This window comes from Vicia villosa, linkage group LG3 (genome assembly GCF_029867415.1).
Source record: "Vicia villosa cultivar HV-30 ecotype Madison, WI linkage group LG3, Vvil1.0, whole genome shotgun sequence".
Lineage (NCBI taxonomy): Eukaryota > Viridiplantae > Streptophyta > Magnoliopsida > Fabales > Fabaceae > Vicia > Vicia villosa.
The window spans coordinates 70,645,093-70,670,558 of record NC_081182.1 but is presented as its reverse complement, the minus strand read 5'-3'; the positions used below and the strand labels follow the sequence as shown (position 1 = coordinate 70,670,558).

At 35.3% G+C, this 25,466-nt stretch overlaps 1 long non-coding RNA gene and 1 pseudogene across 3 annotated transcripts; one reads left to right on the top strand and one right to left on the bottom strand.

The window, feature by feature from the left end:
• The first annotated feature begins 605 nt into the window (after positions 1-605).
• LOC131661822 (uncharacterized) lies at positions 606-15,475 on the top strand. 3 transcript variants are annotated; one of them, XR_009301268.1, is made up of 4 exons: positions 606-4,046; positions 4,276-5,215; positions 5,460-5,641; positions 6,430-15,475. It is a non-coding gene; the product is annotated as an uncharacterized LOC131661822 (long non-coding RNA). The 3 variants fall into 3 exon arrangements; XR_009301267.1 differs by having other exon boundaries at positions 5,460-14,700; positions 14,801-15,475; XR_009301266.1 differs by having other exon boundaries at positions 607-4,046; positions 5,460-15,475.
• A 793-nt stretch (positions 15,476-16,268) lies between these two features.
• On the bottom strand, positions 16,269-18,453 carry LOC131658294 (uncharacterized; annotated as a pseudogene).
• Positions 18,454-25,466: the final 7,013 nt, after the last annotated feature.

Sequence of the window (25,466 nt, the reverse complement as noted above, 5' to 3'; positions counted from 1 at the left end):
ATGCATGGAAACTATATATCTTTGTCCTTTTTAGATATATGTAGATTTATATTTCATAACTATTAGATGTATTTCATTTTTTTTTAAAGAAAATTCAAAATTAATTTTATGATTCTATTCACATTTTACTAGTGATAATTCTTGTATGGTTAAAAGTACATCAACCACATATAATACATCAATAATCTTGTTCCTATACTCCACAATAAAATAATATTGTTGAACGTAAGCACATTCATAAATATTGTGTACTTTTCTTATCTATGCTAATTTAAAACATATTTGGACTGATTACCTTAAAAAAATATCAGTACAAAATATATTTTTAGATGTTTTAAATTCACTATTGACAAAATATATATTTTTGATTCTCTCTTTTGTATAATAATAATAATAATAATAATAATAATAATAATAATAATAATAATAATAATAATAATAATAATAATAATAATAATAATAAATAATTGTAATTCATTTTTATTTTATAAAATAATTTTGTTACATACATTTAATTAAATCAGATCTTTTAAATCAGATCGTTTAAATCAAATCTTTTAAATCAGATCGTTTAAATCAAATCTTTTAAATCAGATCTTGTTTATATTAAATATTTTAGGAAAATTGAAAGCTTAAAACTGGCCGCCGGTGCTCTATTCTGTATAATCATGTTCGTGGGTTAAATTCTATTGTCACTACCTTCAGCTATTCCGTTGAAGGTCGAATCGAAAGGGGCAATGATTATAATGAGAGAGGCTTTAGTAGGAAATACCAATTCTAATTCCATCTCAAAATCAAGAAAAGAAAAAAAAATATAGGTCAGAATTTGAAGGTGCCGCCATCCCTTTTCAACGAAGGGGTTTGGCTTTGGTATCTCATATTCTGCCGTCCTCTTCTTTCTCCGCTTCATCTTTCCGTCCCTTCAAATTGAATTGAGTTTTTTCCTACTGTGATATGAGCCCCGAAACTTTACGAATTCTTGATTTTTATGAAATTTGTTTTTTCTTTAAGATCTGTTGTCGTTTTTTTGCACTTATTTGATGTTTAGATGGGGAAACAGATGCATGTTGTTTTCTCCTTGAAGAATCGGTGCGTATATAAAAAGCTTGATTAACATGTTTTCAGAAATTTTGTGATTTTGTTGTAATTGAGCAGCGGTCAGGCAACCGTAGGGATGGAATCCACAGATGCTGAGTTTTTTTTCCTACTGTGATAGATCTTTCAAAATTAACACTTGATATGCTCCGTAACTTTTCATTTTCTTTACGAATGTTAATTTTTATGAAATTTGTTTTTGCTATCGGTCTTGATTCGAAACTATACGTTGGCGGATAAATGTGTGTACCTGGTAATGGTATTGGTGGGCTATCGGTCTTGATTCGAAATATGTATTGACGGATAAATGGGTGTACCTTGTATTGGTATTGGTTGGCTGTCGGTCTTGATTCGAAACTATGCGTTGGCGGATAAATGTGTGTACCTTGTATTGGTATTGGTGGGCTATTAGTATTGATTCGAAATTATGCGTTGTCGGATAAATGTGTTACCTGGTATTGGTATTGGTGGGCTATTGGTCTTGATTTGAAACTATGCATTGGCAGATAAATGTGTGTACCTTGTATTGGTATTGGTTGGCTGTCGGTCTTGATTTGAAACTATGCGTTGGCGGATAAAAGTGTGTACTTGGTATCGTTATTGGTGGGCTATCAGTCTTGATTCGAAACTATGCGTTGGCGGATAAATGTGTGTACCTGGTATTGGTATTTGTGGGCTATCGGTCTTGATTCGAAACTATGCATTGGCGGATAAATGTGTGTACCTTATATTGGTATTGGTTGGCTATCGGTCTTGATTCGAAACTATGCATTGGCGGATAAATGTGTGTACCTTGTATTGGTATTGGTTGGCTATCGGTCTTGATTCGAAACTATGCGTTGGCGGATAAATGTGTGTACCTAGTATTGGTATTGGTAGGCTATCGGTCTTGATTCGAAACTATGCGTTGGCGGATAAATGTGTGTACTTGGTATCGTTATTGGTGGGCTATCAGTCTTGATTCGAAACTATACGTTGGCGGATAAATGTGTGTACCTAGTATTGGTATTGGTGGGCTATCGGTCTTGATTTGAAACTATGCATTGGCGGATAAAAGTGTGTACTTGGTATCGTTATTGGTGGGCTATCAGTCTTGATTCGAAACTATGCGTTGGCGGATAAATGTGTGTACCTGGTATTGGTATTTGTGGGCTATCGGTCTTGATTCGAAACTATGCATTGGCGGATAAATGTGTGTACCTTATATTGGTATTCGTTGGCTATCGGTCTTGATTCGAAACTATGCATTGGCGGATAAATGTGTGTACCTTGTATTGGTATTGGTTGGCTATCGGTCTTGATTCGAAACTATGCGTTGGCGGATAAATGTGTGTACCTAGTATTGGTATTGGTAGGCTATCGGTCTTGATTCGAAACTATGCGTTGGCGGATAAATGTGTGTACCTAGTATTGGTATTGGTAGGCTATCGGTCTTGATTCGAAACTATGCGTTGGCGGATAAATGTGTGTACTTGGTATCGTTATTGGTGGGCTATCAGTCTTGATTCGAAACTATGCGTTGGCGGATAAATGTGTGTACCTGGTATTGGTATTGGTGGGCTATCAGTCTTGATTCGAAACTATGCATTGGCGGATAAATGTGTGTACCTTGTATTGGTATTGGTTGGCTATCGGTCTAGATTCGAAACTATGCGTTGGCGGATAAATGTGTGTACCTTGTATTGGTATTGGTGGGCTATCAGTCTTGATTCGAAATTATGCGTTGTCGGGTGTGGTATACTGGAAATCATATCTCACCATTTTTATGGTGTCCTATTTTTTCATGCATATGGTATATTGTTAGAAATTGGCTCAGAATTTTCAAGATGAAAAAGTATTCAAACATCAAGGATGTCTTAGAGGAACAAAAAGAATTGGATCAACTTCTGACTGACTGACTGAATTTTCGTAATAATGTTTTCACATTTTATTTTGTTCCAGAATTGGATCAACTGCTGACTGACTCTTTCCCAATAATGTTTTCACATTTCATTTTGTTCCATAATTTGAATTTTCATAGTGTTGATTCAGCTCTATGATGGAACCAATTTGTTTGGTGTGTGGATATTGGTAGTGTCATCAGATAAAGCCTAGATAGTTGATCCTTTCCAGTTGATGGGATCTGTGGGTACTTTAATTTGGTCGGATAGTGGATGAAGTCTGCTGTGTGGATCAGGCTGTTTTGATTGTGGTTGTAGCTGGATCAGAAAATCAGTAGTTGACTCACTGTTTTAGAGCATCCTGATAGCATTTTGCAGCAATTTTAATCCTGTGTGGTACTGGTGGTTTAAGCTGACTGGAGTAGTTTTGCTTTGAAGCATAGCTGTCCTGCGCAGGCTCGCATAGTGGTTTTTGTGCAGCTTTGTACTTGAGTAGCTTGGGATGATTTTGGTGTTATAGTGGGAAAGCTTGGCACATTTGAAGCGGTTCACCGCTAGAATCGATAACGGCATAGTATTTTCTAGGATAGTCGGCATAATTTGGTACACTTCCAAGGGATCCTAAAGAATTAAAGTAATCTCTTGTCGAGCTGGATAAAACTAAAGATAAAGGCATTGTTTAGTAATCCAAGAAAGAAATCGGATATCCAATACCTAATGGACATGGCCCAATTGGCCGACAAAGTTCCACAAATCGAACAATTAAAGGCTTAGAAGGTCAAAACGATAAAGTTTAGTAAAAAGAAAGTAGCTTATGGCGAGATAGACGATGCAGAAAATGCTTTTGACTCAGATTATGAGTACGTCGAAGATGGCTGATGTCAAAACCCTACCGGAACTTATGGAAGAGGAGGCTCGGAGGCAAGATAAACTCGTGTCCAATTTGACCAACATTATTCAAGTGAAAAACAAGCACTTATTTGAGATTGAAGCAAGATGCACCTAGACTAGACTACGGAAAATATGAATTCTGCTATGACAGAAAACAATTTACTCATTCTTATAATAAAGGTAGATTTATTGAGCCTGAGTTACTTTTCACTAATTTGGATCAGGACTTGTATGTGTTGTGGATGTGGGTGTTTAGCTTTTCGTGTTTCTGATTTGCAACTTGTGCTTTGGTTATACATACAACTGCCAGTTTAATTAAATTGATTTCGGACGAATATTATGCTTGAACTTTATTTTACAATTGTCAGAATTGATTATTAATTCTAAATTTCGTGATATTTGAATTTAGAGATGAAGAAAATACAGGCAAGTGCTAAGGATCACTTCCAAAGGATTTTTAATGATCACAAAAAGCTTAAATCGAAACTGGAATTTCAGAAAAGTGAGCTTGATTTGCGGAGAATTGCTTTGGAAAAACGTGAAGCACATAATGAAAGTGAAAGAAAAAAGTTGACACTGAGCCATTCCTTGAAGCTATGAAGCAAAGATATAATGAGGAAGCCGAAGACAAAGCTACAGAACTATGTTCATTGTGGGAAGAGTATATAAAAGACCCAAATTGGCATCCGTTCAAAGTTGTCATGATTTACGGGAAAGAAAGAGTATGTTTCTGTTAAACATGGTTCTCTTTTTATCTATTTGGCCTTTTGAACCTATAATTCTGTCACTTTTTGTTATCTGAGGGACTTACTGGTGTCGAGCCCTGTTTGGAAATGTCATAGGGGATCAATAGGTGAAAGAAAGAATAGACAACTAAGAATTAAAGATGAGTATAGAAGTAGGGGTTTCAATCCGATTCGAGTCAATCCTTTATGGAATTACAGAGGTCTCTCCGGAACTGTTCTTGTGGATTCAATAAAAACTGGCCTGACTTAGATAATGCACTTGCATTTTAAAAAGTGTATGCGTTAGAACATCTTGGGAAAAAGGATTGGTTTGTTAATACCGGGCCGAAGACGGGTCTTTATGGATGGGTTGCCCGAGCAGATGATTACAATTTGAATAACATCATTGATGAACATCTGCGAAAGATGGCTGATGTTAAAACTATACCGGAACTTATGGAAGAAGAGGCTCGAAGGCAAGATAAACTCGTGTCCAATTGACCAACATTATTCAAGTTAAAAACAAGCACTTATTTGAGATTGAAGCAAGATGCACCGAGACTACGTCGAAAATGAATTCTGCCATGACAGAAAAAGATTTACTCATTCAATATTATAATGAAGGTAGATAGTATATGTTATGGTTGTGGGTGTTTAGTTTTTCATGTTTCTGATTTGCAACTGGTGCTTTGGTTACACATACAACTGCCACTGTGGTGGTGCCAAATATTGCTAGAATCATTGCAATGATTGCACCCTAAAATATGGCATAGTTTAATTGATTTCGGATGAATATTATGCTTGAACTTTGTTTTAAAATTTTAAGAATTGATTATTTATTCTAAATTTCGTGATCTTTTGAATTTAGAGATGAAGAAAGTACAGGCAAGTGCTCAGGATCACTTCCAAAGGATTTTTAATGATCACGAAAAGCTTAAATCGCAACTAAAATCTCAGAAAAGTGAGCTTGAATTGCGGAGAATTGCTTTGGAAAAACGTGAAGCGCATAATGAAAGTGAAAGAAAAAAGTTGGCAGAGGAGATTGAGGAGGTATAGTGTTTTTATTTTGCTCCATCCTCTATGATTGGGATTCACGAAAACTTTATATTTAATGAAACAATTTTTTTGTGTACGCTATTGATTATTACTCATATGGTTTTTTTGACAAATGTTTGTCCATATGATTGATACTTAGATGTGTTAGTGCTTTCAATGAAGGATATCAACCAAGCTTAATCAATATCCACTTTGCTTAGCATGTTTAAAATCATGGAATGATTGGTTGGGAGTTTATTTTCCGTTGAATCTTCGGATAGTTAATTCTAAAAATATTGGAAATATGATAAACCTGGTAATTGTTCGAGTAGTACCTCGTTGAAGGTTGTGAATCCAGAACAAGGTAGTGTTTGGATTGCAGGTGTATTTACTTTAAAAGGGAAAGTACCTCATGATTGAATTCTTATTGGAACCTTATAATCTTTGTATAGGTCAGAATTTGAAGGTGCCGCCATCCCTTTTCATCGAAGGGGTTTGGCTTTGGTAACTCATATTCTGCCGTCTTCTTCTTTCTCCTCTTTGTCTTTCCGTCCCTTCAAATTGAATTGAGTTTTTTCCTACTGGGATAGATCTTTCCAAATTTACACTTGATATGAGCCCCGAAACTTTACGAATTCTTGATTCCTACGAAATTTGTTTTTTCTTTACAAATTTTTTGCACTTATTTGATTTTTGGATGGGGAAACAGTTGCATGTTGTTTTCCCGTTGAAGAATCGGTGCGTATATAAAAAGCTTGATTAACATGTTTTAGAAATTTGATGATTTTGTTGTAATTGAGCAGCGGTCAGACAACCGTAGGGATGGAATCCACAGATGCCGAGTTTTTTTCTGCTGTGATAGATCTTTCAAAATGTACACTTGATGTGAGCTCCGTAACTTTTCATTTTCTTTATGAATGTTGATTTTTATGAAGTTTGTTTTTGCTATCGGTCTTGATTCGAAACTATGCATTGACGGATAAATGTGTACCTGATATTGGTATTGGTGGGATATCGGTCTTGATTTGAAACTATGCGTTGGCGGATAAATGTGTGTACCTAGTTTTGGTATTGGTGGGTTATCAGTCTTGATTCGAAACTATACGTTGGCGGATAAATGTGTGTACCTAGTTTTGGTATTGGTGGGCTATCGGTCTTGATTCGAATGCATTGGTGGATAAATGTGTGTACTTGATATTGGTAGGCTATCAGTCTTGATTCGAGACTATGCGTTGGCGGATAAATGTGTGTGCCTAGTATTGGTATTGGTGGGCTATTGGTCTTGCTTCGAAACAATGTGTTGGCGGATAAATGTGTGTACCTGGTATTGGTATTGGTGGGCTATTGGTCTTGATTTGAAACTATGCGTTGGCGGATAAATGTGTGTACCAGATGTTGATATTGGTGGGCTATTGGTCTTGATTCAAAACTATGCGTTGGCGGATAAATGTGTGTGCCTGGTTTTGGTATTGGTGGGCTATCGGTCTTGATTCGAAACTATGCGTTGGTGGATAAATGTGTGTACATGGTATTGGTATTGGTGGGCTATCAGTCTTGATTCGAAACTATGCGTTGGAGGATACATGTGTGTACTTGGTATTGGTATTGATGGGCTATTGGTAATTGGCTTGTAATTTCTACGATATTTCAAAGAGAGTTGTTGGTATCCTGGAAATCATATCTCACAATTTTTATGGTGTGCTATGTTTTCATGCATATGGTATATTGTTAGTAATTGGGTCGGAATTTCTATGATATTTCAAATTTTGTAGTTGTTATACTGGAAATCATATCTAATAATTTCTATGGTGTGCTATGTTTTCATGCATATGGTATATTGTTAGTAATTGGCTCGAATTTCCACGATATTTCAAAGAGAGTATTTGGTATACTGGAAATCATATCTCACCATTTTTATTGCGTCCTATTTTTTCATGCATATGGTATATTGTTAGTAATTGGCTCGGAATTTTCACGATGAAAAAGTATTCAAACAACAAGGATGTTTTAGAGGAACCAAAAGAATTGGATCAACTGCTGACTGACTGTTTCAAAGTAATGTTTTCACATTTCATTTTGTTCCAGAATTTGAATTGTCATAGTGTTGATTCAGCTTTATGATGGAACCAGTTTGTTTGGCGTGGATATTGGTAGAGTCATCAGATAAGCCTAGACATTTAATCTTTTTCAGTTGATGGGATCTGTGGGTACTTTAATTTGGTCGAATAGTGGATGTAGTGGATGAACTCTGCTGTGTGGATCAGGCTGTTTTAATTGTGGTTGTAACCACTGGATCAGAAAATCGGTAGTTGACTCTCGCTTTATTAGAGCATCCTGACAGCATTTTGCAGCAATTTTAATCCCGTGTGGTACTGGTGGTTTAAGCTGACTGCAGCAGTTTTGCTTTGAAGCATAGGTGTCCTGCGCAGGCTCGCATAATGGTTTTTGTGCAGCTGTGTACTTGTCAATAGCTTGGGATGTTTTTGGTGTTACAGTGGAAAAGCTTGGCACATTTGGAGCGGTTCACCGCTAGAATCGATAACGGCAGAGTATTTTCTAGGATAGCTAGCATAATTTGGTTCACTTCCAAGGGATCCTAAAGAATTAAAGTGATCTCTTTTACAGAAAGATGTTGCACGGCAGTTTTGGAACTGCTATTATTGTCGAGCTGGATAAAACTAAAGATAAAAGCATTGTTTATTTCCAGTTTCCATTCAGAGGCTGGATGGTCAAGAACTGTGTTGGTCTTGGAATATCAGTCCTGGCACATTATGCTGACTACCGATTAAGAGGTTTTGCTGCATTAAAGTGATACTGTTTTGCTGGTTTTAGTCTAGGTAGTGTCTCCCTCTTGAAATTGAGTTTTATTTTTATTCTATAGTTTGGTTCGCTTCAATGCCTTTATGGCTGACTCTATTTTTGTTCAGTACTGGCATATCTTATGCCATGGATATATTTTAATTATAAATAAATGACTTTTTTGCTATTTTAAAATTTTGTTTACTTCATTGTCACCATTTGTATTCTTTTAATTTGATGAAAGAAGTGCTTCAAATATATTAGTCAATAGTGAGAAAGATTGCAGGTTAAGCATTGGTCCTAGAAATTGGTTAAATTGTGTGATTATGGAAATAGAGATTGCTTGATTTAAAAGATTCGGCATTAAGTGTAAGCGAAGTTGAATGGACTGGGAAAAGAAGTGGGTGAAAAAGCATATAATGCAGTGGTGGCAGCTTTGACAGAGACGATATGTAACCTCTGAATTATGGAATTACCAAACTGGAATTGGGGGGCTATTGGTCTTGATTTGAAACTATGCGTTGGCGGATAAATGGTTGTACCTGGTATTGGTATTGGTGGGCTATCGGTCTTCATTCGAAACTATGCGTTGGCGGATAAATGCGTGTACATGGTATTGGTATTGGTATTGGTATTGGTGGGCTATCGGTTGATTCAAAACTATGCGTTGGCGGATAAATATGTGTACCTGGCATTGGTATTGGTGGGCTATCGGTCTTGATTCGGGTCAACTGCTGACTGACTGTTTCACAATAATGTTTTCGTATTTCATTTTGTTCCAGAATTGGATCAACTGCTTACTGATGACTGTTTCACAATAATGTTTTTCACATTTCATTTTGTTCCAGAATTGGATCAAGTGCTGACTGACTGTTTCACAATATTTTTACTTTTCATTTTGTTCCAGAATTTGGATCAACTGCTGACTGACTGTTTCACAATAATGTTTTCACATTTCATTTTGTTCCAGAAATGGATCAACTGCTGATTGACTGTTTCACAATAATGTTTTCACATTTCATTTTGTTCCAAAATTTAGATTGTCAGTGTTGTTTCAGCAATATGATGGAACCAGTTTGTTTGGTGTGGATATTGGTAGAGTCATCAGATAAGCCTAGACATTTGATCTTTTTCAGTTGATGGGATCTGTGGGTACTTTAATTTGGTCGGATAGTGGATGAACTCTGCTGTGTGGATCAGGCTGTTTTGATTGTGGTTGTTACTGGATTAGAAAATCGGTAGTTTACTCTTGTTGTGTTAGAGCATCCAAACAGCATTTTGCAGTGATTTTAATTATGTGGTCCTGGTGGTTTAAGCTGACTAGAGCAGTTTTGCTTTGAAGCAAAACTGTCCTGCGCAGGCTTGCATCGTGGTTTTTGTGCAGTTGTGTATTTGTCTATAGCTTGGGATGATTTTGGTTTTACAGTGGGAAAGCTTGGCACATTTGGAGCGGTTCACCGCTGGAATCGATAACGATAAAGTATTTTCTAGGTTAGTCAGCATAATTTGGTTCACTTCCAAGTGATCCTAAAGAATTAAAGTGATCTCTAGTACAGAAAGATGTTGCACGACAGTTTTCGAACTGCTATTATTGTCGAGCAATATGGATTCAGTTGATAATTTGACTGGAATGAGCAAAGCACTGGATAAAACTGAAGATAATGGCATTGTTTATTTCCACTTTTCAATCAGAGGCTTGATTGGTTAAGAGCACTAAGTAAATTGTGAGCTTGGTTGATCTTGGAATAACAGTACTGGCACATTATGCCAATCACCTATCAAGAGGTTTTGTAGAATCAATGTCATACTGGGTTGCTAGTTTTAGTCTAGGTGTGTCTGGTTGCTTGCTTACCTTGGATCTAAGTTATAAATAAATTACTTTTTGGCTTTTAAATTTTTTTACTTCATTTTCACTATTTTTATTCTTTTAATTTGATGAAAGAAGTGCTTCAAATAGTAATCAATACTGAGAAAGGTTCAGGTTAAGCATTGATCCTAGAAATTGGTTAGATTGTGTGATTAAGCATTTACCTACTCATTTGATTTGGCTTAAATGACTAAAAAGGGGGCAAACTCTGGATTCTTCCACCAATGTGTAATGATTAGAAGGAAGACAAACGAGATATGTAGCTTAGAGTCTCAAGATGCTTTGATAAGTGGGGTTCAAGAAATAAAACAATAAATTTATGATCACTTCTCAAAAGTGTTTCAGAGGCAAAACGGTGAATAGACCAGTTCTAAATGAGTTTGAGTTTAGAAAGATCAAAGCGTAGGATAATATTGTGCTTACAGAGGAATTTTAAGAGGAAGATATTTGAAGGACAGTTTGGGATTGTGATTGTTCGAAGAATTCAGGTCCAGAGGTTCAGATGATGTATCGTTTGGATTTATTAAAGAGTTCTGGGATGTGATTAAAAGTGACTTCATTAGATTAATTGGAGAGTTTCATATGAATGGGAGGATAGTTCGTGGTGCTAGATTGCATTCTTATAGCAAATGAGTTGGTAGACGATGCTAGGCGTAGGAAAAAAGTTTGGTGTTGGTAAATGGGAGACCAACTAAAGAATTTGTAGTCGGGATAAGTCTTAGGCAATGGGACCCGTTGTCACCGTTTTTGTTACTGACAGCGGCAGAGGGTCTGAATCTAATGATGTCCAAAAGTGTAAAAAAGAACCTTTTTGACGGATATCAGGTTGGAAATGGCTAGGTGAAGATTTCACATATTCAATACGCATACGATACAATTATAGTATGTGAGAGAAGCTGGAAGAATATCTTGGCAGTTAAGGCAATCTTGCAGTTATTTGAATTGGTGTCTGGGTTGAAAGTGAATTTTCACAAGAGTTCGTTAACAGGGGTTAATTTAAACCAATCTTGGCTGGAGGAGGCAACAATTGCTTTAAATTGTAAAGTGGGGGAGTAAACTTTTAGTATTTAGGGCTGCCGGTGGGAAGCAATCATCGGAGTGAACGAGAGTGGATACCTGTGGTGGAAACAGTTAGAAATAGTAGTCTTCGTGGAACAATTAACATATTTCAGTGGGTGGCTGTATTATCCTACTGAAAGTTGTCTTGTATGCTTTACCAGTCTACTATCTTTCTTCAAAGCTTCAACATGTATTGTCGCTATGCTAGAATCTACTTTTAAAATTTTTCTGTTGAGTGGAGGGATAGAAAGTAGAAAAAGTGAATTGGGTTAAGTGGGAGAAGGTGTGTCGTGCGAAGGAAGAAGGGGGTTTGGGGATAAAATCCTTAAGAGATTTAATTTGGCCTTATTGGGAAGTAGAGATAAGAGATGGGAGACATGTGTGGATTAATAGATGGCATGGAATGGTTGTTGAGGATAACAAGAAGTTAGAGGAAGAAATTATAGAAAAGGTGCAAAGAGTCAGAATGAGAGCTGACACGAAGGATAGATGGAGATGGCTCAAAAATGAGTATTCTGTCAAAGAAGCTTATGCATTGATCATTGATGGCCGGGCAGCAGAATCTAATGAAGATAGGTTTTTTCTGATGCTTGGTGTAATTTGGTGCCGCCAAAAGTCTTCGCTTTTGTCTAGAGATGTAGCACAACAAAGTCCCGACGAGAGATAATTTGATCAAAAGAGGCATCTTGGTTGAATCTCGAAATTCTCGCGTGTTTGGCTACGGAAGAGGGGAGAGTGTTGAGCACTTGTTCTTCTAATGTCTGATAGATTTTGAGGCTTGGAACGAGATCCTAAGATGGCTGAATTGTCACAGGGGGCTGCATAATTCCGCAGCTTCAAACTTTTTTCAGTTCAGATGGCTGTTTGTGGGGGCAGTGTCATCATGGAGAGGTATTTGGTAATTTGGTTTGTATTCATTTGGATTAAATGGAGGAGGCGGAATGTAAAAATCTTTAAGCAAGTGGAAAAAGATGATTTTGCTATTGTTGATGAGGTGCAGTTGACTTCTTGGAGGTGGCTTAAAGGTAAAGTTGGCGAATTCAACTACTCTCTCGATCAATGGATATCAAATCCAAGGGAATGTTTAAGGTGTTAGTGGCGTTTGAAAGATTGGGTGGCGAGAAGGTGTTGCAGGTGTTTTGCTGAATCTGGGAGCTGTGCAGGCTCAAATTTAGCAGAATTTGGATTTTTCAGGTTTGGAGAAAGTGTTGAGGCAGATGGTCCATCAGTTTTCTGTTTCATGTTCCGGTTGGATATTCGAGTAAGTAGCGGAGAATCTAGAGTTTCACTGCAGTGATGTGATGGTTTTTGAGTTCGCAGGTCTGGTTGTTATTTTAGTTTGAGTAGCGTATCTCTAAGGATTCGGTTGCATGGTGTGGTGTAGGTTGCTGTTAGGGAGAGGGTCTGGTTTTTTGCCTCTGTTTAACTGTTTTATTCCAGTGTTGCATTCTTATAGTTTTGGTCAGTTGTTTTGGGTCTGCTGTGTACTTGTCAATAGCTCGGGATGATTTTGGTGTTACAGTGGGAAAGCTTGGCACATTCGGAGCGGTTCACCGCTAGAATCGATAAAGGCGGAGTATTTTCTAGGATAGTCAGCATAATTTGGTCACTTCCAAGGGATCCTAAAGAATTAAAGTGATCTCTTGTACAAAAAGATGTTGCACGACAGTTTTGGAACATTGTGAGTTGTGTTGGTTTTCAGAATTAATGTGATACTGGTTTGCTGGTTTTAGTCTAGGTGGTGTCAGGTTTCTTGCTTGCTTGCCTAGGGGATCTATTTTAGTTATAAATAAATTACTTCTTTGGATTTTAATTTTTTTTTACTTCATTTTCACTATTTTTATTCTTTTAATTTGATGTAAGAAGTGCTTCAAATATTAATCAATATTCAATACTGAGAAAGGTTGCATGTTAGCATTGATCCTAAAAATTGGTTAGATTGTGTGATTATCGAAATCGAGATTGCTTGATTTAAAAGATTTGGCATATACATGTTTGAATCTAATTTTGTAGGAATGATTAAGATTTGGAAGTATAGTCGTAAACATTGAGGGGGGAAAAAATAAAAATGTGAGAAATGTAAATGTTGCTCAATTTAAATGTGCAAAAAATTTAATTTTCTAATTGGGTGTGTTGGTTTGACGTTAAGAGTTTAGAATAAAAAAATGTAGGTTTCAATGCTTAAGAACTTAAAAATTCTAGCATAGTTTCGATGTCATTTTGCTGTGAATATAAGAAGTTAAAAATTTTAGAATTTAAGTAGTTAGAAATTCTAGCTGTTTAGAACAAAAAACCCAGGTTTCAATGCTTAAGAACTAAGAAATTCTAGCATGATTTTGATGTCATTTTGCCGAGAGTTTAAGAGCATAGCTAGTTAGACGTGCGTTTGTGGCATATTCCACTGTGAAAAAAACACATTATATAGAAAGACAAGAATCACATATTGCTCTATTCATAAAATGCATCATGGTGAAAAAATTTAGAAGTAAAAACCATAAAATTTTAACTTTAAACATATGTAAAAGAATAAGAGAATTAATAGAAGGGAAGTGAGTTATTTTGAATGCGAAGATTATTTGGATTTTTTTGTTGGCAGAGGAGATTGAGGAGGTATAGTGTTTTTATTTTGCTCCATCCCCTATGATTGGGATTCAAGAAAAATTTATATTTGATGAAGCAACTTTTTTGTGTACGGTATTGATTACTATTCATATGGTTTTTTTGACAAATGTTTGTCCACATGATTGATACTTAGATGTGTTAGTGCTTTCAATGAAGGATTTATCAACCAAGGTTAATCAATATCCACTTTGCTTATCATGTTTAAAAATCATGGAATGATTGGTTGGGAGTTTATTTTCTGTAGAATCTTTGGATACTTTATTCTGAAAATACAGGCATCATGATAAAACTGGTTTTTATTCGAGTAGTACCTCGTTGAAGGTTGTGAATCCAGAACAAGGTATTTACTTTAAAAGGGAAAGTAGCCCATGATTGAATTCTTAATGGAACTTTATAATCTATGTATAGACTATTTGTGCACTTCGACTGAGTGTGTCTTTGATCTTAATCTTGGTAGTGCTCCCTTGCTTGTTACTTAAGTCCTTGATGATGTGGGAGAAGATAGTACCAATATTTAACAGTAATTGTTACTGAAAGCAGATCAAAATGTTCTTAAGTAACAGTAATTGTTACTTAAGTCCTTGATGATGTGTGGTTATATTCTATGCTCTTAATGATATGAAATTATGTTCTTACTGTGTCTGCGAAGTCATTTAAATAATATTTTGCTTCAATAGAGCAACTGAAAGCAGATCAAAATGTTTTGAAACTGGCTGAAGATCAAAAGGTCAGTACTGCCTTTTTATTAGTTTTGTTAATGAACATAAGTGTGCTTGTCAGGTTCAGAATAACGTAGTATTTATGCTATTTGAATGTCTATTATACAGAAACAAAAGGAACTCCATGCTAAAATCATTCAGATTGAAAAACAATTGGATATGAAACAAAAGCTGGAATTATACCTAGATTAATGAATATAATCCTAGTGGGCGATATGTAACCTCCGAATTATGGAACTACAAAACTGGAAAAAGAGAAACTTTGAAGGAAGGAGTACAATTTTTGTTGAACACATGGAAACGCAAGAAAGGAATGTTGCGAAGGTTTGTATACAATTTTGTTACTCTATATTCATGTTACTGAAATTTACCTAAAACTGGTGGAAAAAAAAGAAAAGAAATCTATGACCAATTATTGTGTCTTACCCCTTTCCATATGAATACTGCTACTGTTTTAATAACAATTTCATGTTACAATGGATGGTTGATGTTGATGGCGCAAATATAATAACTTATGCATGGCAGCTGGTTTGCACACATCCATATTTGTAGAGCTGTGAACTCATGGTTAATGTATGTTTAAGTGATCTATGGATATGTTAAACTAGTTAGTTTCACTATTTCACTAGACAGATGGTAATTTTCAAGACTCAAAACTGCTTTTGCTCTAGAGTGAGTGACAGTCTTTGGTATTATCTCTAGCATGGAAGACACATATTTTGATAAGAAACTTGTATGACAATATATTACTAGCCTTTTAATTATCAAGTTTCTTTCTTCTTCTCTTTGACTGATGAAGTGAGGGTCCAAAAACAACCCACCAGATCAAAAAGCAGGCAAGATGTTACTTTCTATGAGTAAAGAGCATTTTGGTAAGGTTTTAGTGTGTGTTGAATAAACTGTCATGTATGCCAAAGCTTTGTCATACTGTTGAGACAAAATTTTCGTAGTGAATCTATGAATTTGTCAAAATTGTTTAATCAGTGAATCTCTTGGTCTATCAGCGTTATGCCTCACCCCGTGTCAAGGTCTGCCAAACCCATTGCATTTGTAAGGCACTCTAATCTGTTTTAGCTCGGTTTGGGTCAGTGGCTTCTATTTTAGGAATGTTATTTCTTATTTCACCTTTCATTTGTTGATGTGTTATATTCAATTTATGTCTAAGATGTGTTCATAATTCTTAGGGAATGAGACTAACAAGTATGGATCTATTGTTAAAGAGTCTCATTTTCTCAGTAATCTCGGGTTATTGTTATAACATTCAAGAAAATCAACTATTGAAACTATTTAAACTGGCCAGTTGGGTAAACATGAGGTTTCTTAGACAAAAATTCTTAAGTCATCTCACTAAGAAGTCAAAAGAAACTCAAAAGTTATGTGTTGAATGAGTGAGCAAGTGGACTATTAATTAGTCTCTTACATGATAATATAATCCATTTAGTAATTTCTATTGGTTTGATTAGCACTTTATACAATATGCTATAATATTTGAAAAGAAGACAAAATGCTATAATATTTAACAAAAAGACAAAATGTATAGTCTAGTGATATACTGATATTCAACACCTTTATGCTGTTAGTTCGGAGCCATATCCTTTTTTGAACTTAAGAAAGGTGAAGTGGAGATTGTCCTAAGTGCATTTATTGCAACAGATTTGGTCATAATATTGGTTATAAGCATTATCGTGTTGGCTTGAGTACCTTCTTCATTGGGCCTTGTTGCAGCTTCGTAAACAGGAGCTAAGGCATAAGATCTAAGAATACTGCCATCAAAGCTTAAAACTTCAGTTCTACATCGTTGTCGAGTTGCAAGTTTTAACCTTTGATTCTCACTTGATGCCCCTGAAATGGGAGAGAAAGGGTCCACAAGTGGATTCCATCTTCCACTAGCATAGTTCATAAGCTGCCGTGAGGATTCCTTAAATTGTTTCTTCTGGTAAAGTACCTTAGCAGCAGGCCCTGTTGCTTGGTACTCTGAAGAAATGTCATGTAACTTTCTCCTTAAGCTTTGCATTGCATGATGGTGTTACCAAATGATCCAGATTGAAGCAATTCAGATGACACCACCCTTCTACATATATCATTACATACGATGGGCTAAATAATGGCATCCTAAACTCAACACTCAACGGAACCCAATCATACTTTTCATCAGGTGAAAACTGGTCAGGCTCTCTATCATTAAACAATCTAAGTAAGCGGATGTATCCAACTGTCCATAGTTCCATCGTGTCTGCCAAATCGCTCAATAGAGACTTCACCTTTGAACTTTCTTCTTCGGATATTCCCGACTCTTTTCCAACAGGAGCAATTGAGCCATCGGCGTTCTTTAAGAGCAAAGCGATATCCATAGTAATCAGTTTTCCAGATTTATCAAGATCAAACTTATTGAGAGGCAGCACCAGTACGACTGAATGCTTAAGAAGTGAATTTAAACAATGCAAAAGTATACTTCCCTTCACTAAACTTCCCTCCTAACCCTCCTATTGTGGAACCATCCCAAGACCATATGAGAGCTTTCTCACAGCCAGCCAATGGAGCAGGAAGCGAGCGCAGACACCATCCTTTCATCAGAACAACTGACAGAGGCCCACTTGTTACAGTTGAATATAATACTAATTTCATCCAAGTACTCATAGAAGAATACGAGGGAGGACCAAAATGAACAGGAACCCCAGGTCTAGGAAGAACTGATGAATGAGGAAGAGGCAATATGGACACAACTATAATATAGTCACGAAGAAACAAATGATCAAGGGTTGCCGGTGAAAGAGAAGCCAAGCTTTCACAACGGAGAATATCTACACAGTATTTTTTTTCCTCTTTAGCATTTCTGTTCCAACATTTGACCCTTCAACCATTAGTTTCTCATTGTTTTGGAGATTTTCATCATTACTGGAATCCAGTATGTCATTGCCATCACCTTCCAATGTAATAGAACTGGTTCCATCACTAGGAAAACCTTCATAGGAAACAGAAACCTCAGTAGACTTCTCCAAATCTAAACTCAATAAATCATCATTATTTATCTCAGCTTCTGTAACCCAGAGTCTCCTAATTTTTCAGACAAGGATTTTTCAGCTGTTTGAGAGCTTGGTTCATCATTGCTTGGAGTAGCCATATTTATCTTATCAAGTCCTTCCTCGACTTTCACATCAGAAGCAACTCCGCCTGATTGTAGACATTCTAATACACATCGCAGGCTCAATACGTGATTGGCAAATTCCTGCAGTTCTCCCTCAAATTTGGCAAATTCCTGCAGTTCTCCCTCATATTTTGCACCTTCCAGAGGGCTTAGATCCTTGCAAAGATAAAAAATGCTGGCATGACCTAATTTACCCGCTTCATAGAGCGTAACAGCATGAGAATTCAGACCCGGTGAAACAGAACCATCATAAGATAGGATGTTATATTGGCATCAACTATGAAGGCAACACGTGTATAGGCCGAAAGAGGACCATGGTTGCTTGAACCCGAAGCATCCGCTTGAATATCATTATCAATATGGATATTGTCAAACCATGACTAGCAAGAGAAACATCTTCATCACTAAATACATTTCTTGGAGACCCGGGTATACTTGTATCTTGAAGCATAGAAGATGGATCAATGACTTTTGTTGCCATCCTAATCAACATACAAATGATGCAGTAGCCTGCAGTTGTGACAAGTCAGACTGTAGGGTTGTTGCCAACTCAGCAACAGATGCATTTTCATTTGAAACAACACAAACTGCATACAGTAACTCTTCAATAGGATCTTCATAAAGACTAGTAACTCTTCAATAGGATCTTCATAAGACTGCTCCTTGTTGGATACAAAACCTTCAAGCCTTGAAACTTTGAACCGATCCTCGGGATACACTGGAACATCAAAATAGATCAATCCGCGTCTATAGAGATCCTTTATAACTTCAGGATCAAACAGGATAAATGAATTTGTATCCACCAATGATAATGGAAGATAATATGAATTGAGATACACTACAATGTGGTATATGATTATATGTACAGTTTAAGGCTTCACGTGATTCATCATCGACAAGAATTACTCACATTGCTAGTTTCTACCATCTCGTTATCCCAACCCTTGTTTGCTAGCCCTTGGGTTTAGACTTTGAAGTTTTTGAACATGTTTATATTAATTTGTCTCTATTATATAAAAAAGAAAAATTCAACCTAAACTCACACATCACATTATAGTTTGAGACAGGTAAAAACAAAAGTCAATGGTATTCGTCAAGTCATTTCTCTATCATGTTTTTCTCTTAATTTTGTTCGTTTAGTTTTCAATATATCAAATTTCATCTACGATTGTTTTCACTTCTATTAGATTATCCAAATTTTAAAAAGTTCAAAGTTATCGTTCTTCACTTGTCTTAGTTGCATCTTTTAGATTGTAAATCATGATAGTATAGAAGCGTTTCTTTCCTTAATAGTACTCAATAATAAAGTAATCATCTTTTTTACGTCATTTCACTAGTAATATACCCGTGCGTCGCACGGGTAAAAATTATTTAGTGTAAAATTATTTAGTAGTATAAAATTATACTGTAAATATAGACAATTATTAATTAAATAAAATAGATATTTTACTGATAATATTCCGTGAGAAAAATAAAAATTTTGACATTTAAAAATAAGCATTTCGTGTCTCAAATGAAGACAATTGTTAATTAAAATAATTTTGTATGGTAATTTGTATTCAAATGCACATTAAAAGCAATATTTATCAATGTTTTTTTTTTTTAATTTAACTAGTCGTGTCCCGCTATAAATTTTAAAATGTTATTTGATATTTTTGATAATATTTTTAAATATATATTAGAAATAATATTTGTATATGATTTTTTGGTTGAATGTAATTGATTGTATCCCGTATTATTTCATAAATTATTTCAATCAAATTTTTAACATTAAAAAAAATGCAAATGGTTGATAGTCTAAAATGATTCAATAACACTTTAAGTCTGTGAACATGGTTTAGAAAAATAGAATTGTAAGTATATGATAAATTTTTATGAAAGAGAGTGAAATAATAATATATTAGATCTATCATAATATATTAGATCCTTATGATAGTAGTAGTGGTATTCAAAATCTGTACTTTTTTTCAAAAGATTGTGTTAATGCTATTTTGTTTTCTTTTGACCATCATTTACTCATTTGTTAGACTAACTTTATGTATATTTCAATGTCTACATATCACTTAATATTGCATTGTCAATTTTTACAGTACACTTTATAGCGATGTTGATGTTGATATTAGAGAAAGATTTAGATAAAGTCATCCAATTACACACTTCAGTTATCATTGGACTATTTACTAATTGAGCAAGTTACTTAATCTTCCATAATCTCCCCTTTTACAATATCTAAAACTGTTGTACAAATTAAAATTAGTTCTTGACAATATGTAACACTGTTTGCATTTGCATGTCTTCCACTTTGAGGCTATTTAATAAGACCAATTAGGACATTTTTACAGCAAAGCATTTTCCTTAATCAATTAAAAAACAAAAAATTTGCTATATAAAACTTTCATATATAGCTTCGTTCTTAAATAAATTTTATCAATAAGATATTTAATCAAAAAATAAAATTGTCATTCATTAATGTAAAATAGAAGACGGATCAATGACTTTTGTTGCCTATCCCAATCGACATACAAATGATGCAGCACCCTGCAGTTGTGACAAGTCAGCCTGTAGGGCTGTTGCCAACTCCGCAACAGATGCATTTTCATTTGAAACAACACAAACTGCATACAATAACTCTTCAATAGGATCTTCATAAGACTGCTCCCTGTTGGATACAAAACCTTCAAGCCTTGAAATTTTAAACTGATCCTCGGGATACACTGGAACATCAAAATAGATCAATCCGCGTCTATAGAGATCCTTTATAACTTCAGGATCAAACAGGATAAATGAATTTGTATCCACTAGTGATAATGGAAGATAATATGAATTGAGATACACTAAATACAATGTGGCTTCACGTGCTTCATCATCGACAATAATTACTCACATTGCTAGTTCTACCATCTCGTTATCCCAGCCCTCGTTTGCTAGCCCTTGGGTTTAGACTTTGAAGTTTTTGAACATGTTTATATTAATTCAACCTAGACTCACATCACATTATAGTTTGAGACAGGTAAAAACAAAAGTCAATGGTATTGGTCAAGTCATTTCTCTTTCATGTTTATCTCTTAATTTTGTTTGTTTAGTTTTCAATTGTCCATTTAATTTAATTTAATTTATGTTAGTCATTTAACTTGAAGTCAAAATTGGCACGTAGCTTTTACTCCATGCTATGATTCACATGGACTTTATTATATCCAAATTTCATCTACGATTGTTTTCACTTCTATTAGGTTATCCAAATTTTAAAAAGTTCAAAGTTATCGTTCTTCACTTGTATTAGTTGCATCTTTTAGATTGTAAATCCTGATAGTATAGAAGCGGTTCAATTTTATTTCCTTAATAGTACTCAATAATAAACTAATCATCTTTTTTATGTCATTCACTAGTAATATACTCGTGCGCCGCACGGGTAGAAATTATTTGATGTAAAATTATTTAGTAGTATAAAATTATACTGTAAATATAGATAATTATTAATTAAATAAAATAGACATTTTACTAATAATGTCCCGTGAGAAAAATAAAATTTTTGACATTTAAAATAAGAATTTCATGTCTCAAATAAAGACAATTGTTAATTAAAATAATTTTGTATGATAAATTTGACATTTATCGATGTTTTTTCTTGAATTTCATTGGTTGTGTCCTACTACAAATTTTAAAATGTTATTTGATATTTTTGATAATATTTTTAAATATACATTAGAAATAATATTTGTATATGATTTTTTGGTCGAATGTAATTGACTGTATCCTGTTTTATTTCATAAATTATTTCAATTAAATTTTTAACATTAAAAAAAATGCCAATGGTTGATAGTCTAAAATGATTCAATAACACTTTAAGTATGTGAACAGTTTGGTTTTACAAAATAGAATTGTAAGTCTATGATAAATTTTTATGAAAGAGAGTGAAATAATAATACAAAAATGCTATTCTTACACCAATTCGTACACCTACACCGTATGTACGGACGATACTGTTCATGTACGGACGACACTGTTTATGTACGGACGAATACTATTCATGTACGGGCGAATACTATTCATGTACGGACATTTATTTTTAATACCTAGACGTGCATTAACCAACTTCATTACTGCATTAACCAAATTTTTACACAGCATTAACCAAGTTTGATGACTGCTAAAAATTATTTTTAATACCTGAATGTTGCATTAACCAACTTTATTTCTGCATTAACCAAATTTTTACACTGCATTAACCAAGTTTGATGACTGCTAAAAATTATTTTTAATATATGGATGTTGCATTAACCAACTTCAGTACTGCATTAACCAAATTTTTACACTGGATTAACCAAATACGGTGAACAGTGTTTGGTGTAAGTATTTGGTGTAATAAATGGTGTAAGAATAGCATTGCTCATAATAATATATTATATTATCAGATCTACCATAATATATTAGATCCCTATGATAGTAGTAGTGGTATTCAAAATCTGTACTTTTTTTCAAAAGATTTGTTAATGTTATTTTATTTTCTTTTGACCATCATTTACTTATTTGTTAGACCAACTTTATGTATATTTCACTATCTACATACCACTTAATATTGCACTGTCAATTTTTACAGTACACTTTATAGTGATGTTGATGTTGATATTAGAGAAAGATTTAGATAAAGTCATCCAATTACACACTTCAGTTATCATTGGACTATTTACTAATTGAGCAAGCTACTTAATCTTCCATAATCTCCCTCCTTTACAATATCTAAAACTGTTGTACAAATTAAAATTAGTTCTTGACAATATGTAACACTGTTTGCATTTGCATGTCTTCCACTTTGAGGCTATTTAATAAGACCAGTTAGGACCATTTTTACGGCAAAGCATTTTCCTGAAAGAATTAATCAATTATAAAACAAAAAATTTGCTATATAAAACTTTCATTATAGCTTCTTTCTTGAATAAATTTTATCATTAAGATATTTAATCAAAAAATAAAATTATCATTCAAATGTAAAATAGAATATCAGCACAAACAAAATATGAGTTATCAACACAAGCAAAACATAATGATACTTACATATAGGGGTGGCAAAACGGGCCCAGCCCGCGGGGAAAGCCCGTTTTACCCACACTTTTTCGCGGGGCGGGGAGAGGTTTTAGGCCCGCCCCCTTTAGTGTGCCTGCCCCGCCCCGCCCCGTTTTTTTGTGGGCTTTTGCGGGCATGAGTTTTTTCATACAATTTTACTATTTTTAGGCCTAAAAGGTTCAATGCCTGCGGGCTTTCCCCGCCCCGCCCTCACTTTTTTGCGGGGCGGGGCAAGATTTTAGACCCGCACTCTCTAATATGCCCGCCCCACCCCGCACCGTTTTTTCGCGGGCTTTTGCGGGGCGGGCCTAAACGGGGCGGGCATGCCCGTTTGCCACCCCTACTTACATATACCAAGTCAATGAGACACCTTTGATTTTTTTGTCTTTCAATGCATAATCAATGAGACATTATAATTTAAGTTTACAATCACTTGGTCGGATTTCAGAAAATTTAGCCCAAGGTAACCCACCGAGCCACTGCTGCCAAGGTCCTCTCTAACGTCACTTTGAGAAGCTTTGCAAGTGTAGCTTCTTTGATCCCCAAAGATATGCTAAGATTTTTCGAAATCAATTTGATAACATCTGCAAAATATATGGGTTATACTTTTCATTGTTTAAATTATATTGTCTCTAAGAAAATATAAAAACAGTGCATACAAAACTATTTTCCTAATTCTTGAAAACAAAACAGCATATGCAAGGTTTTATTTTCATTATTATTCAATGTTCTGAACTTCAAATAAAAAATAGACGCACTAAACTGTCAAGAATTCTTGGCTTGATGTTTTTCTCATTATTATTTCTCGTATATATAGAGGTTACAGGGCTATACTGGTAATTACACTAAATAATTACATTTTAATGAGAACAAATCAATTTCTAATTTGTTTCCCTTATTCTATAAACAAACCCTTATTCTAGGAACAAACCCTTATTCACATCCCCCCTCAAATTGATGCTGCTTGTCAATAAGCATCAATTTGCTAACAAGAAACTGATGGCGTGGACGCGGAACAACCTTGGTAAGAATATCTGCAATCTGCAACTGAGTACTGACATGAGGAAGTGATATGATTCGGTTATCATAAGCATCACGAATTGAGTGACAATCAACTTCAATATGTTTGGTGCGTTCATGAAAAACAGGATTCGCAACAATTTGGATGGCACTTGTATTGTCAGAATAAAGTGAAGTTGGCTCTATTTGTGGAAATCCAAGTTCAGCCAAAAGACCACGAAGCCAAATTATTTCAGAACAAGCAGCAGACATGGCATGATACTCAGATTCAGTAGAAGATTTAGAGACTCTCGCTTGTTTCTTACTTTTCCATGAGATCAATGAAGAGCCAAGAAACATGCACCAACCAGTGACAGGTCGTCGAGTATCAGGACACCCTGCCCAATCGGCATCACTATAAGCACTCAATTTAGGAGAAACTCCACTAGGAAAGAATAAACCACGATGAGATCTTCCCTTCAAGTAACAAATTATACGACGAACTGCTGCCAAGTGAAGGTGGCGAGGAGAGTGCATGAATTGACTTACTTGTTGAACGATACAATAAGGGATCAGGCAACAGATCACCATCATCACGATGATATTTAACATTAACCTCAAGCGGAGTATCCACTGGATTAGCCGATTGGAGACCAGCCATGGAAATTAAATTTGTGGCATACTTGTGTTGATGGAGGAATATGCCCTTGATTGTAGAATGAACCTCAAGACCAAGAAAATAATGCAAATTACCAAGATCTTTCATATGAAACGCTGCTTGTAAATGCTGTTTAAGGCTTTGAATGGAAGCATGATCAGAACCAGTAATAATCATATCATTAACATACAGAAGAAGTAGGACGATTCCAGTAGACGTTCTATGAATAAATAGAGAAGAATCATACTGACTCTGAGTAAAGGAGAACCCAAGTAGAGTGGAGTGGAATTTTTCATACCATGCTCTAGGCGCTTGTTTCAAAACGTATAAGGAGCGTTTAAGCTTACACACACCCTTAGATGATGAAAATAAACCTTGAGGAGGAGTCATATAAATATCTTCCGCGAGGTCACCATGAAGAAAAACATTTTTCACATCTAATTGATGAAGATCCCACTCGTTAGAAGCAGCTATAGCGAGTACTGTACGAACAGATTTCATTTTAGCAACCGGTGCAAATGTCTCATCATAGTCAATTCCATATTCCTGCTTGTTTCCTAAGGCAACCAAACGAGCCTTGAAACGGTTGAGGGACCCATCCGAATTCAATTTCACAAAATACACCCATTTGCAGCCAATGGGTTTGACATCAGGAGGACAAGAGACAATATCCCATGTGAAATTCTCTTGAAGAGCTTGAAGTTCCTCATTCATTGCGTTTATCCAACGTACATCTTTAACAGCCTGTGAATAACAAGTAGGAATAGATATGCCAGAGAGTGTGGCAGTCATAGAAGTATGTGTTGAATCATACCTGTCTGGTGAATATCTGCCTGATGCTCGAGATATTTGAACAGAATGTCGTGGTTCAACCGTTACAGGATCAGTTGGCGGTTCAGCGTCGGGAAGGG